The sequence below is a fragment of the Neoarius graeffei genome, chromosome 3, assembly GCF_027579695.1.
Source record: "Neoarius graeffei isolate fNeoGra1 chromosome 3, fNeoGra1.pri, whole genome shotgun sequence".
Lineage (NCBI taxonomy): Eukaryota > Metazoa > Chordata > Actinopteri > Siluriformes > Ariidae > Neoarius > Neoarius graeffei.
In genome coordinates, this window is record NC_083571.1 from 51,044,596 (window position 1) to 51,060,296 (window position 15,701).

Sequence of the window (15,701 nt, forward strand, 5' to 3'; positions counted from 1 at the left end):
GCTGAAACTGAGCATACAATAAGCTACCATGAGAGAGGGCACGCGCAAGCGAAGCATTTGAGGAGGTGACATTCAGTTGGGGTTCCGTTATTTTTTATTTCATTCGGCGTCATTGACAGCAGTGGATTGCAGCATCATGGTCAAGCGGAGTGGACAGGAAGACCTAAGCAAGTTCGGATTTAAGATTGCAAGAAAAAACATTTCAGGAGGTAAGTCAAGAGTTATGAATATCAGTCACACTTTCTGTGAGCCCACTGTCATGCTGTAAAGTTACCGATATGTAGCCTAATTTGTGGGCGGCTGATAACAACACAGCTATCATAATGAATATTAGTTTGGAGTCTAGCCAGCTATCGATAGGTTACTCAGGTTCATGTTAGGTTTGATTTCTTGTATAAGGCCATTAATTTAATCAGCCTGGACGTTCGTTTGTTATTCTTCAGGCAACAAAAAGTGTTATTCAAGACAGGAAGGCTAAAATAAATGACACTAGCAGTTTTGAAGGCTTCATTGCCTCATTAGAGAGCCGGTCACAACATGTAAGGCAGAGCAGGATTGGTGTAGGACTCGACAAAGTGTCTGCTAAAATGCAGCTTTCTTTTTCTTCGTCATAGGCTCTTCTTCTGTCTCCTCAATGGACCTTTTCCCCTTTCCAAAGAAACTTTCCAAAGATGCCTGCTTTTAACTCATTTTGCTAGCTTGTATCCAGTATGTATCAAAGTGCTGGTACCGTATGTATCGAAGCAAAGTATCAAAGTATCCAAGGCAGCTCCTTGGTAACCGTCAACGTTAAGGTGTCACGTGACCTAGATAACAGTGGGAATCAACGTTACAGAAAGAATCTGGTCATTTTTCAAAGCTCAAATCTGCGTTCAGATAATAAATAAATCAGAAATAACATTATAATTATATTTAATTAAATTATCTTATCCACTGCTCTTTATTCCAGATGACAGTCAGCAGCAACTGCAACACAGTGCGACAGGAGCTGGAGGGGACCCGGAGTGTGAGACAATACAGGAGCAGGAGCAAGCAGGAGAACCAACAGCTGAAGATTTACAATTTACTGTTGCTTGTTTTAGCTTATTGGCTACCTACCTACCTCTGTATTTAACTCAATGTTCCCAATGTTCAGCTTTGAATAAAAATTCTATTGACTTGATATGAAAAGATTCAGTTGTTCATTTACACTGCCTGCTGAGGTTTTAATAAATTATTTACCAAACAATTTAAAAGGAGCCTACCATGACTATGAAGTTATACTTCAAATTTGTCATCTGCATTTCACCCTAATATGGAGAATGCGGTAGGTATGTCAGCCAGGAGACTGACTAAATATGACACGACATCCACACTGTGCATGTTTTACAGTAAAACACCAGTGTATTACATTTTCTGCAACAATAAAAAGGGTACACAGTGTGTACTACACACTTTAACAGCACAAATTACTGTATGTCTGGTAAATGAACAAGGTCCACAGACCTACGTTGTGTGCAAACCCTCCTAAAAGCAAACCAGTTTCCCACCGATAGGTCGACACGCGACTAAAAATTTCACCATCCCCCCGGTTTGATTTTACAACTCGACCACTGCGTACAAGTCATCAGTAAAATGTACCTGTGAATTTCTCACAAAATGTGTCCAAATCTTTGCAGTTTGAACATTCTTGGGCCATGAATGCAACAGAAATCCACCTTCTGTCATGTTGCTGCACCCAGCTGCAACACATCTACATGGCATGGTAATAAATTAGCTCAAAATGGAGGATCGAAGTTGGAGTCAGCTCTGTGTTTTAGTATAGCAGAAATGGCGATGAGGCCGATAGTCTTCCTGCTGTGATGTCACAGATGTCAAGGTCATTGTAGCGTTCACTAGGTGTGGGTGGAGCACAGAGGACGGCAGGACAGAGATCGGGTTCAAAAATAGCATTATTGCTCTTCTTTTCAGTCTAACAATCTTCACTGATATAGACGCGCGCACACACGACTGGCGTCTTGTTCGGGGATGAGCTCTCCTCTGCTCTCAGCTCTCCCTCTTTAAATAGGGCGTGGTCACTGGGAAGACACACAAACAAAGGTTAATTGACGTCAGGTGTAGTGATTCTGCCACTCACCTTCCCTGACTCAGCCCTCCTGTCACAGACCGGCACTTGACCACGCCCCTGCTGCCACATACCCCCACCGCCTGACTCAGGCCGGGCAGCCATCCGGCCCGCAGCCGACTCCCCCCTCCTTGACAGGAGAGGAAGTCCACCACGACCATCTGCGCCCCCGGCCTGGGGACCACCTTAAAGTTGAAGGGTAGGAGTGCTAGATACCAACGGGTGATCCGCGCGTTGGCATCCTTCATGCGGTGGAGCCACTGGAGGGGCACGTGGTCCGAACAGAGGGTGAAAGGGCGCCCCAGCAGGTAGTAATGGAGGGCGAGGACCGCCCACTTGATCGCCAGACACTCCTTTTTAATGGTGCTGTAGCACCCCTCACGCACTGACAGCTTCCTACTGATGCAGAGGACGGGCCGGTCCTCCCCCTCCACCTCCTGGGACAAAACTGCCCCCAGCCCTCTGTCCGATGCATCGGTCTGCAACACAAAGGGGAGAGAAAAGTCAGGGGAGTGTAGAAGTGGCCCCCCACACAGTGCAGCCTTTACCTCTGAAAAAGCCCGCTGGCATTGCTCCATCCACTGGACCAGATCTGGGGCCCCCTTTTTAGTGAGATCAGTCAGCGGGCTGGTGACGTCCAAATAATTAGGTATAAACCTACGGTAATAGCCAGCCAGCCCCAGGAACTGTCTCACCCCCTTTTTGGTCTTGGGCCTCGGGCAGGCCGCAATCGCTGCCGTCTTGTTAATTTGGGGATGCACCTGCCCGTTGCCCAAGTGGAAGCCCAGATACCGTACTTCCACCTGCCCAATCGCACACTTCTTTGGGTTGGCTGTGAGCCCCGCTCGCCTCAGTGACCTAAGGACGGCCCTCAGATGTTCAAGGTGCCTCGGCCAGTCATTACTATAGATGATAATATCATCTAGATACGCAGCCGCATACGTGGTGTGGGGGCGGAGGACTCTATCCATCAGCCGCTGAAATGTAGCGGGCGCCCCAAACAGCCCAAACGGAAGGGTGACGAATTGGTGTAAATCAAACGGTGTGGAAAAGGCTGTTTTTTCTCGGGATAGTGGAATCAAGGGGATCTGCCAATATCCCTTCGTCAAATCCAGTGTCGAATAAAAGCGAGCCGTGCCAAGTCGATCGAGCAACTCATCAATACGAGGCATTGGGTACGCATCGAATTTAGACACCGCATTGACTTTCCTGTAGTCCACACAGAACCGGACCGACCCATCGGCCTTGGGTACCAAGACCACCGGGCTGCTCCAGTCACTGTGGGACTCCTCGACGATGCCCATTTCGAATATGGTCTCAAGTTCCTCCCGAACCACCTTTTTTTTGTGTTTGGGTAGTCTGTAAGGGCGGCTATGCACTACTACCCCCGGGGGCGTCTCTATGTGGTGCTCTATGAGGTTAGTGCGACCGGGCAGGGGCGAGAACAAATCCGAAAACTTGGTCTGCAACTGGGCGACCTCCGTGAGTTGGGTCGGGGAGAGGTGGTCTCCACAGGGAACCGGAGAGGTACGTGATGTCAATGCCCCTTTTTGAACCTCCGGCCCCAGCTCCGCCTTCTCCGGAACCACTGACACCAACGCCACAGGGACCTCCTCATTCCAGAGTTTAAGCAGATTGAGGTGGTAAATCTGTAGCGCCCCACCCCTGTCCGTTCGCCTTACCTCATAGTCGACGTCCCCGACTCGCCGTGTGACCTCAAAGGGTCCTTGCCACTTGGCGATCAATTTGGAGCTCGACGTGGGCAACAGTACGAGTACCTTATCTCCCTGTGTGAACTCCCTAAGGCACGTACCCTTGTTGTACAGACGGGCTTGCCGTTCCTGGGCCTGCCGCAAATTCTCCTGGGTTAGGTGGGTGAGCGTGTGGAGTTTTGCGCGCAGGTCCATAACGTATTGAATTTCGTTCTTGCTTTGCGAAGGTCCCTCCTCCCAATTTTCCCGCAGCACGTCTAGGATGCCACGCGGCTTATGCCCATATAATAACTCGAACGGGGAGAACCCCGTGGAGGCTTGGGGAACCTCTCGCACTGAGAACAACAAGGGGTCGAGCCACTTATCCCAGTTACGTGCGTCCTCACTTACGAATTTTTTAATGATATTTTTGAGGGTGCGGTTGAACCGTTCAACTGAACCGTCCATTTGTGGGTGATACACACTGGTGCGGATCGGCTTAATCCCCAATAACCCATACAGTTCGTGCAGTGTTCGTGACATAAATGTAGTGCCTTGATCAGTCAGAATCTCTTTCGGGATTCCGACTCGGGAGATGACGCGGAAGAGTGCCTCAGCAATACTGCGTGCTGAGATATTGCGCAGAGGCACTGCTTCCGGGTATCGCGTTGCATAGTCCACCAGAAATAATATAAAGCGGTACCCTCGTGCTGACCGATCTAATGGCCCGACGAGATCCATCCCAATTCTCTCAAATGGGGTCTCAATTAATGGAAGAGGGTGCAAAGGCGCTTTTGGAATGGCCACTGGATTTACTAACTGGCATTCGCGGCACGCCGTCACCACCTACGAACATCGCCGCGAATCCCTGGCCAATAGAATCGGCCATTATTCGGGCTAGTGTTTTATCCTGCCCCAAGTGTCCAGCCATGGGATTAAAGTGAGCAGCCTGGAATACCAATTCCCGATGGCTCTTTGGAATTAAAAGCTGCATGACTCGCTCTTTAGTTTGAGTGTCCTGCGTCACTCTGTATAACCTATCCTTCATAATCGCGAAGTAGGGGAAGGACAGGGTGGCGTTCAGCGGGAGCGTTTGACCATCGATTACTCTCACTTGGTCAAACGCATGTCGCAGAGTCTCATCTCATGATTGTTAAAATGGGAAATCCGCGAGGGATTCCCCAATAGAGAGAGGAGGAGCCGGCGGCTCCTCACTCTGGCGCGGAGATGACGTAGACGGCTCTGTGACAGCTGCTCCCGCCAAAGCGACACCGGGACCTCCCCCTGTCAAATGGCAGGACCCACTCTTTACTAAGCATGTCATTAAATCCCGAAATCCCGGCCAATCAGTCCCCAAAATTATAGAGTGGGTAAGGCGAGGATTAACCGCTGCCTTCACTATAAATTTTTCCCCTCGGAAAAAAATGTGGACTGACACCAAAGGGTAGCTGTGAATATCCCCGTGCACACACAACACCTTCACCCCCTGTGCTCCCCCCAATGCCTCATTTTGCACCAGGCTTTGGTGAATCGAGGTCTGGTTACAACCAGAATCCACCAACGCCTGATATGTATCCCCTTGGATACTTACCGGTATGCAATACGCTCCGGCCCGATCGAGGGCGGCCTCTGGCGCATTGGGTATCCGAACCACCATGCCCACTTCCATCGCCGTGCACTGCTGTTGAAGGTGGCCCGGCTCCCCGCAGCGCCAGCAAACCAGCCCGGGCGTTCCCTCTGCACCGGTGTTCTGGGGCTCACTCACCTGAGGTGGGGGAGAGACAGACACAGAAGGGAGAAACGGGAGGGCACCGCGGGTGCGGCGGGCCGGCTGGGGTGGTGCCGGCCCCCGCCTCTGCGGTGGGGGAATGGGGCGAGGACGGGACACAGGAGGAGGGGGAGAGAGAGAGAGAGAGAGAAGAGGAGAGAAGAGAAGATGCCATCTGCTGTCCTGCCGCCGGGACAGCCGCCAAATGGTCCTCCACCAACTCGACTGCCTGATCCAGTGATGCAGGGCGGTGGCACTGGACCCACTCCGCGGTTCCTGCTGGAAAGCAAGCGATGAACTGTTCCAGCACCACCTGGTCGATGATTCCCTCGGTGTCATGGTTGTCGGCCCTCAACCACCGCCAGCAGGCGTCCCGGAGCTGCTGGCCAAACGCGAACGGCCGGCCGACTTCCTCCAAGCGCAACGCGTGGAAGCGCTGGCGCTGCTGCTCTGGGGTGCACCCCATGCACTGGAGGACGGCCCGGCGGAGGTCCTCGTAGGCCAGCCGGCGGTCGGCGGGGAGCTGTAGCGCGGCCAGCTGTGCCTCTCCAGTTAGCAGGGGGAGGAGGCGCGCCGCGCGCTGCTCCATCGGCCACCCCGAGGCTTCGGCGACTTGCTCAAAGAGCGTGATGAACGCCTCGGGGTCGTCCTGCGGGCCCATCTTGGTGAAGGTGAGGGGAGACGGACCCACAGTAGGAGCGCTGGTGGACCCCGCCGACGCGAGGAGGTGCCGGAACACCTCGCGATCTTCTTGTTGGGCCAGCACCAGGGCCTCGAAGTGCCGCTCTTGCTCCTTCCGGAGGGTGACGAGCACCTGGTGCTGGCTTTGCTGGGCCGTGGCGAGGGCGTGGACCAGGTCGGCGAACGGAGAGGACTCCATGGGGCTGCTCGGCTGGTGCTCCACTTTACCGGGTTTCGGCACCACTGTAGCATTCACTAGGTGTGGGTGGAGCACAGAGGACAGCAGGACAGAGATCGGGTTCAAAAATAGTGTTTATTGCTCTACTTTTCAGTCTAACAATCTTCACTGATATAGACGCGCGCACACATGACTGGCGTCTTGTTCGGGGATGAGTTCTCCTCTGCTCTCAGCTCTCCCTCTTTAAATAGGGCGCGGTCACTGGGAAGACACACACAAACACAGGTTAATTGGCGTCAGGTGTAGTGATTCTGCCACTTACCTTCCCTGACTCTGCCCTCCTGTCACAGACCGGCGCTTGACCACGCCCCCGCTGCCACAGTCATTCACTCAGACCGCTACCTATATGAATCATTTTAATCATAAAAATTACGATTTTAGATTTATTGTTAATACTTAAAAATATTCATATGCCATTCTTGAGGTCTCAAGGCATTTATACACAGAAAGTGAGGCCATGGATCTGCATATCTCCTTTAATTGATAATAACTGGGTGTAATGTCAAGATACAGTTACTTGGATTAGACTCTAATACACTGATATATCAGTTTATATAAAAGTGTTAGTAATTGAAAATCATGCAAAAATAAGTTTAAAAAAATGTCCTTGATGGAGAGAAGGTGTAAATGTCCTTGATGGAGAGAAGAGAGACTCCAATTATCTTTTCAGCTGTCCTCACTATCCGCTGCAGGGTCTTCTGATCCAAGACGTTGCAATTCCCAAACCAGACCATGATTCAGCTGCTCAGAATGCTCTCAATAGTCCCTCTGGAGAATATTGTGAGGATGGGTGATGGGAGATGGGTTTTCTTCAGGCTTCATAGGAAGTAGAGATGCTACTGGGCTTTCTTCACTATGTAGCTGGTGTTGAGGGACCAGGTGAGGTTCTTGACCAGATGAACACCAAGGAATTTGGTGCTATTGATGTTCTCCATGAGTGAGCCATCAATGTACAGCAGAGAGTGGTCACTCAGTGTTTTGCTGAAGTCAACAGCCATCTCTTTTGTTTTGTTCACGTTCAGAGACAGGTTGTTGACTCTGCACCATTCTGATAGCCAGTGCACCTCCTCTCTGTATGCTGACTCGTTGTTCTGACTGATAAGACCCATCACAGTGGTGTCATCAGCAAACTCAATGATGTGATTTGAACTGTGAATTGCTGCACAGTTGTGAGTCATCAGAGTGAACAGCAGTGGACTGAGCATACAGCCCTGGGGGACCCCAATTCTCAGCATGGAGATGCTGGAAGTTCTGCTCCCAGTCCAGACTGACTGAGGTCCCTCAGTCAGGAAGTCCAGGATCCAGTTGCAAAGGGAGGTGTTCAGGCCCCACAAGCTCAGTTTTCCAATTACTGTAGCTGCTGAGGAATGATTGTGTTGAATGCTAAACTGAAGTCTATGAACAGCAGTCAAACATATGTGTCCTTTTTATCCAGGTGGGTAAGGACCAGATGAAGGGTGATGGCTATGGCATTGTTGACTGGATATAGCAATGCATGAACTGGAGGGGGTCCAGGGAAGGAGACAGCAGGGTCTTTATGTGCCTCATGATGAGCCTCTCGAAGCACTTCATCATGATGGGTGTGAGTGCAACAGGACGGTAGTCATTGAGGCAGGACACCGAAGACTTCTTTGCCATGCAGACAATAGTAGTCATCTTGAAGCACTTTGGAATGATGGCGTTGCTCAGGGAGATGTTGAAGATGTCAGTGAGAATATCTGCCAGATAGTCCGCACATCCTCTGAGCACTTTACTGGAGATGTTGTCTGGTCCAGCAGCCTTCCGTAGGTTGACTCTGTGTAGAGTTTTCCTCACATCGACTGTGGTCAGACACAGCATCTGGTCATTGGGAGGAGGGATGGTCTTCCTCATTGCCTTGATGTTCTGTACCTCAAACCATGTGGAGAATCTGTTCAGTTCATCTGGAAGGGAGGCATCATTGTCACAGGCAGGTGGTGTGGTCCTATAGTTCATGATGGCCTGGATGCCCTGCCACATGCACTGTGTATTGCTGCTGTTCTGAAAGTAGCTGTGGATTCTCTGGGCGTGTGTGTGTTTTGCTGCTTGTGTGTTCTCTGCAAGAGATAATCTATTTATTTGTTCTCTGCAAGAGAGACACATAAATATATTGCCAGTAATCAAACACAGGTGAAACTCATTACATGTTATCTGATCGTTCTACTGGAATCCTCACACACAGCTGATGCTTGAACTTGCTCCCGCTGTCACAGTTCATTATACTGAAATACTACAGTATAGTAGGTGACATCATCAGTGAACATGGCAAATAGCACAACTTTTATGAATATAACTTTTCATGTCTGTTAATAAAGCAGTTTTTGGATATTTCTCGAAAAGATAATTTGCACTCTCTATCAAGCAAATCTTTCAGAATTAGAGAAAGCTTGTAATATCCAGCTAATATTTAAATTTATGTGGTTGCTGAGTGGATATCTGTGGCTCTTGTGCTCTTTTTTTTTTAAACAAACACCTAAAGTTTGGCACCGATAAACCTGGTAAAAAAAAAAAAGTTCAAATTAATCTGCTGTAATATATAGTATACTGTATACATATATATTATACATAAAATTATTATAAAATAAATTATCACTATATAACTTCATAGATTCAAAATTATTTGAATTAAGACATTTATAAAATTGAATGTTTTTTTTAAATTATCATGGACAGTGAGAAATAGGAACAGAATCAAGGATCAAGTTTTGTGACTTTTTCCCTCTAATCTCCTGTAAAATGTTTTGATTTGTTATGCCACGGTATTAACATTAACTTCTCCTACAGACTTTTGCAAAATGATTTTATAAACTTATTCAGATTTTGTCTGTTTATTTGTTTGTGTGTGTGTGTGTGTGTGTGTGTGAGAGAGAGAGAGAGAGAGAGAGAGAGAGAGAGAATTGAAACACAATGAGGTGTGCTGTGTTATGAAAATAATCAGTGTCTTGGTGATGTGATATGGCCTGTAGCAAAGCGTAGTTAATGTTACAGGCCAATTTTTAATCAATCTGCAATCAACTGCTGTCACTTATGTTACATCAGCTATAAAACACTTGTTCCTTCACCAGCCTTGCTTTTCTCTCCCTCTTGAAATTAAGAGAGAATAAAAAATTAAATACTGGTAGTTATCATGTTACCAAGAAATCGGAAAGCAAGTCTTGAAGGATCTTCCATGCTACAGACACACATAACACACCTTTTAATCTTAACTTATGTGGCGCATACACCATACAAGTCCATGTGAAAGTTGTGACTTCCGAAAATGAGTTAATAAAGATTAAAATGAGTGCATCACTGTGACTGTTACGTCCAGCATTATTGTCCGAGCTGTTGTTATAGATGTTAATCAACACTTTCTGACCAATCAGATTCAAGAATTCAGCATGGTGTGGTATAAATGACACATGATACCATCACTCTCTTTTCCTCTTTCAATTTTTTCTTCAATCTTCTACAGGCTTTCACTCACAGATGAAACATTCTGTTGGATTTAAGTCCAATCCAGGTTACCAGAGTTCTGCACAAAACTGTGAGTTATTTCACATAACAGCAGTTTTGAAATGAATGAATATTTGTAGACAGTGTATAAAATCCTGGTTAATTCTTTTCAGAAATGTGTTGCAAAGAATACTGATGAAATTGCATTGTACTGATTATTCTAATGCCAGAATTTTTTGAAGATATTAGAAAACAACTTTTGATTTGTCCAGCTTACTTACATTATGAAGGTTTCATTGGTGTGCTTGTGTGGTGTGATGTTAATGTGGAGGTGAAGTGTTTTAAAGTTATCTAAAACAATTTATTTTAAATGACAAAAAAGAAGAAACTACTTTTAAATGAATGCTCTTATTCTGTCCCCCAAAGTCCATTCCTTTGTCCTCATCATAGGGGCAGTAATGGGTAATGCTGGCTAACAAGGCTCTAGCAATATGCTTGGGGTTAGTAACCTCACCACAGAACATTACTGCTGTGGAAGTAACAGAAAAGACAACCATATCAACCGAGACCAGGGAGTTACTTGCAAAGGACCTGGAGAGATGGAAGTATTTTGTGTTGGCCCTAAGTGCCACTTAGGCACACAGGATGATGATGCTGATATTGGTGATGATGATGAGGAGGAGGATGAGAATGATGATGGTGATAAAACAATTTATTTTAAATGACAAGAAAGAAGAAACTACTTTTAAATGAAGGCTCTTATTCTGGAACATTAAAAAAAAAATGGGAATTCCAACCAAAAACCAAAAGCTCAATTCCCAAAAATTTTGTACACAACATGTAATTCAGTGGGCTTTTTTTTATTTATTGATATTAATTAAAAGACACTTCATCTCTTAAACTAATGATGGACTGACATTCTTCTTTACTTAGTTGAGCGGTTATTGATATAATATGGATAACTACAGTTGTTGAATAGGGCTACTGACTGTATTTTTGTTATTTAATATTTTCTATCTGATGGTCTCAAATGCATTAAAAAGGCAAGAAACTGCACTAAGTAACTTTTGACGAGGCACCTGTTAATTGAAAAGAGTTTCCAGGTGAATACCTCATGAAGCTGGTTAAGATAATGCCACTAGTGTGCAAAGTGTCATCAAGGTAAACGCTGGCAACTTTGAAGTATTTAAAATATGAACTATGTTTTGTGTTTTTAATGCTTCTTTCTTTACCACACAATTCCATATGTACCATATGTTATGTCATAGTTTTGCTATATTTTACAGGTAAACATATTGTGTGACTGCAGTTTGGTTTTCAGTCAGTTATATTCCTCTGGGTCTTCAGTGGTATTGGTAAGTACTATAACTCAAATACAAATATAACTCTAAATGTAAGTATAATTATAAAATTATTGTACCATTGATTTTTGATTAATTTTCTGTATTGCAGCTCTGACAATAGTTCTGGCTATAATTCAAATAGCAGTTGATATTAATGTGCTCTTTTTAATCCATTATCATTTTGATCATAGCAGCTCTTTCACAGGGACCTGTATGTAGTACATTCTTCATAATTGACAACTATTGATAAATTGGTTAAAAAAGTTCTGTCATTAAAGAAAGAAAAATGTAATTTTTGATATGGTAAAAGAGACATTTATTTAACATTAATGGAAGGAGTTTTCAGTGTCAGGGCTTAAAACCCAACTTAAAACCAGGGAGAAAACAGAGGCTGCTGAGGGAGTGTTTATATATAGCAACGATAACAGAAATGTACAGGATGCAGTCATGTGGACTTTCCACAACATTAAGTGGAACTAAAAATAGCTAAAAATAAGACGTGCCATTCTTTAGCAAAATTTAAGGTTGTAATAATTGACATTGCTGTGATGTAAATGCAATAAAACACTTCTGAACATATTTTTCTAAAAAGTAATCAGCTTCACTTCACGTTGGTCTCCTTCACTAATTAAGTATTTATTATTTATAACAGCGTGTTCCAAAATGCTTTATTTCTTACACATACCATACTTTATTACAGCACATAAAGAAGCAGAAGCGAGAACAAGCCATGTACGACTGTTACCATAATTTTCCCACGTGCTATTTTTATGAAAACACAGAAAAAGTAACCCGTTATTCCATCTTCCTCATCACTGGTGCATGTGTGGGTTTTCCAGCTCTGCTTTGGACTTTCAGTATTCTGTACCAACATCATAAGAGTGGAGGTGGAATCTCAGTCAACACCATTTTCCTCCTAATCAGTGACCTGCTGGAGCTGATTCTGAGTCCAGTTGTAATATACATTTGCAAAGCAGACAATATTTGTATAATTTTGAGAGCACTGTTATTGGGAGCGAGGCTCTGTGGGCATCTACTTCACCAGCTGGTGACATTAGAAAGCATTCTTACTCAAAAATTTCCATCATCACATGCTGTTATTTTCTTCCCATCCTTCGCTATTTTTACCCTATGCATCTTTGCATCTGTATTTGCAATTGGGTGCCGGATCCTTCCAAGATATTTTTTTGAAATGAATATATTTTTATCAGCAATGCCTGTATTTGTGTGTGTAGTCACATGTATAGTGACTTATAATGTCTCTCCTGACACCAACCAGGCCACAGACAGGAAGCCAGACATGTTAGTGCTAAGTGTTGCCATGTTTACTCTGATCATTTTATATGTGCCATTTTTCTTGAATTGTTTTTTTAATCTACCTTTTATGTTGGAGGTTCTAGTGAGTATGAGACTGATTTCAGAGCCCCTCCTCTGTGTTCTTGTCTGCAGGAAAAATCATTTGGTTCAAACCAAAGCATATTTTGCAGCACAGTAATAAATTCTATATACAATCCCAATTCCAAAAAAGTTGGGACACTGTATAAAACCTCAATAAAAACAGAATGTGAAGATTTGCAAATCATGGAAACCCTATATTTCATTGAAAATAGTACAAAGACAACATATCAAATGTTGCAACTGAGAAATTTGAATGTTTTTTGAAAAAATATATGCTCATTTTGAAATTGACATCAGCAACATGTTTCAGAAAATTTGGGACGGGGCAACAAAAGACTGAAAAAGTTGTGTAATATTAAAGTTAATTGGCAACAGGTCAGTTACATGATTGGGTATAAAAAGAGCATCCCAGAGAGGCTGAGTCTTTCAGAAGTAAAGATGGGGATGGGTTCACTGTTCTGTGAAAGACTGTGTGGGCAAACAGTGCAACAATTTAAGCATAATGTTCCTCAATGTAAAATTGAAAAGAATTTGGGGATCACATCATCTATGGTACATAATAGCATGAAACGATTCAGAGAATCTGGAGAAATGCAAGAGACAAGGCTGAAAACTGACATTGGATGCTTGTGATCTTCAGGCCCTCAGGTGACACTGCATTAAAAGAAGAAACATGTCTGTTGTGGAAATCACTGTATGGGCTCAAGAACACTTCAGAAAACCATTGTCTGTGAAAACAGTTCATTATGGCATCCACAAATGCAAGTTAAAACCAGATATAAACAATATCCAGAAACACCTCCACCTTCTCTGGGCCCAAGCTCTTTTACAATGGACTGAGGCAAAGTGAAGAATTGTCCCGAGGTCTTATAAACCAAAAATAGAAATGATTTTTAGAAATCATGGACACCACGTCCTCCAGGCTAAAGAGGAGAGGGACCATCCGGCTTGTTGTCAGTGTACAGTTCAAAAGCCAGCATCTGTGATGGTATGAGGGTGCATTAGTGCACATGACATGGGTAGCTTGTACATCTGGGAAGGCATCATTAATGCTGAATGATATATACACATTTCAGAGCAATATGCTGCCATCCAGACAAAATCAATTTCAGGGAAGGCCTTCCTTCTTTCGGCAAGACAACGCCAAACGAACAAAGAATAGGACAACATTTCTCTTTGGTCTCCTCAGTTCCCAAGTGTTTACATGGTGTTGTTTAAAGTAGAGGTGATGCAACACAATGGTAAACTTGCCCCTGTCCCAACTTTTTTAATGTGTTGCTGTCATTAAATTCAAAATGAGCATTTTTTTAAATAATAAAATTTCTTAGTTTCAACATTTCAATATGTTGTCTTTATACTATTTTCAATGAAATATAGGCTTTCCATGATTTGCAAATCTTCACATTCAACTTTTTTGGAATTGGGGCTGTATATGATACCTTTTTTACTGGTTACTGATGAAATTAATGATCAAAATATTTAATTTCAAGTAGAAATGAAATGTTACCTTTTCAAATGTTCATGTTTATTGTTCATGTAAAAAATATAAATAGCAATATAACTGTAAATAATATTATGTTAAATAATAGCACTGTCCATTAAATGTTACTTCCATTGCTCTTGTGGAATGCTGTCAGATGAGAGGGGGCACAGTGGTGCAGTGGTTACCGCTGTCGCCTCACAGCAAGAAGGTTCCAGATTCGAACCTCACTGCTGACAGGGGCTTTTCTGTGTGGAGTTTGCATGTTCTCCCTGTGTGTGTGTGTGTGTGTGTAGGTTTCCTCCCACTTCAAAGAAATGTAGATGAGGTAAAAAATGTTCAACTTGGTGTATGTTGCTCTGGGTAAGAGCATGTGCTAAAATACCTGTAACGTATCTTTTTTCCACATCTAATGGCATCTAGTTTGTTGGTTCCTCAGTAAGATTTTGCTTTGCCACAAATATGGAATATCCATCCAATCTCATCTCATTTCATTATCTCTAGCTGCTTTATCCTGTCCTACAGGGTCGCAGGCAAGCTGGAGCCTATCACAGCTGACTATGGGCGAGAGGCGGGGTACACCCTGGACAAGTCACCAGGTCATCGCAGGGCTAACACATAGAGACAGCCAACCATTCATGCTCACATTCACATCTACAATCACCAATTAGAGCCACCAATTAGCCTAACCTGCATGTCTTTGGACTGTGGGGGAAACTAGAGCACCTGGAGGAAACCCACATGGAGAGCATGCAAACTCCACATAGAAAGGCTTGAACCCAAGACCTTCTTGCTGTGAGGCGACAGTGCTAACCAATACACCACCGTGCCGCCCAATATGGAATATGTATTCTGATATTAATCTGTCTGTGTCAAATTGTCACAATAAACATCACCATAAATTCTGTGTTATTCACTGCATGATATTAGATAAGAGGCTAAAATCTAACATTTATCATGACAAAAACAATAATATGATTTTATGTTATGTTGTTATGTCATATAATTATATCACAAGGTCTCGTCTAATCTATTAATGACATAATTACAACCACGATTCCAAAAAAGTTGGGACAAAGTACAAATTGTAAATAAAAATGGAATGCAATAATTTACAAATCTCAAAAACTGATATTGTATTCACAATAGAACATAGACAACATATCAAATGTCGAAAGTGAGACATTTTGAAATTTCATGCCAAATATTGGCTCATTTGAAATTTCATGACAGCAACACATCTCAGAAAAGTTGGGACAGGGGCAATAAGAGGCTGGAAAAGTTAAAGGTACAAAAAAGGAACAGCTGGAGGACCAAATTGCAACTCTTTAGGTCAATTGGCAATAGGTCATTAACATGACTGGGTATAAAAAGAGCATCTTGGAGTGGCAGCGGCTCTCAGAAGTGAAGATGGGAAGAGGATCACCAATCCCCCTAATTCTGCACCGACAAATAGTGGAGCAATATCAGAAAGGAGTTCAACAGTGTAAAATTGCAAAGAGTTTGAACATATCATCATCTACAGTGCATAATATCATCAAAAGA

The 15,701-nt window shown here is 44.0% G+C and overlaps 1 long non-coding RNA gene across 1 annotated transcript; it reads left to right on the forward strand.

The window, feature by feature from the left end:
• Positions 1–9,944: 9,944 nt before the first annotated feature.
• Positions 9,945–12,857, forward strand: LOC132882816 (uncharacterized). The gene is made up of 3 exons (XR_009654231.1): positions 9,945–10,026; positions 11,222–11,290; positions 11,979–12,857. It is a non-coding gene; the product is annotated as an uncharacterized LOC132882816 (long non-coding RNA).
• The last annotated feature ends 2,844 nt before the right edge of the window (positions 12,858–15,701 follow it).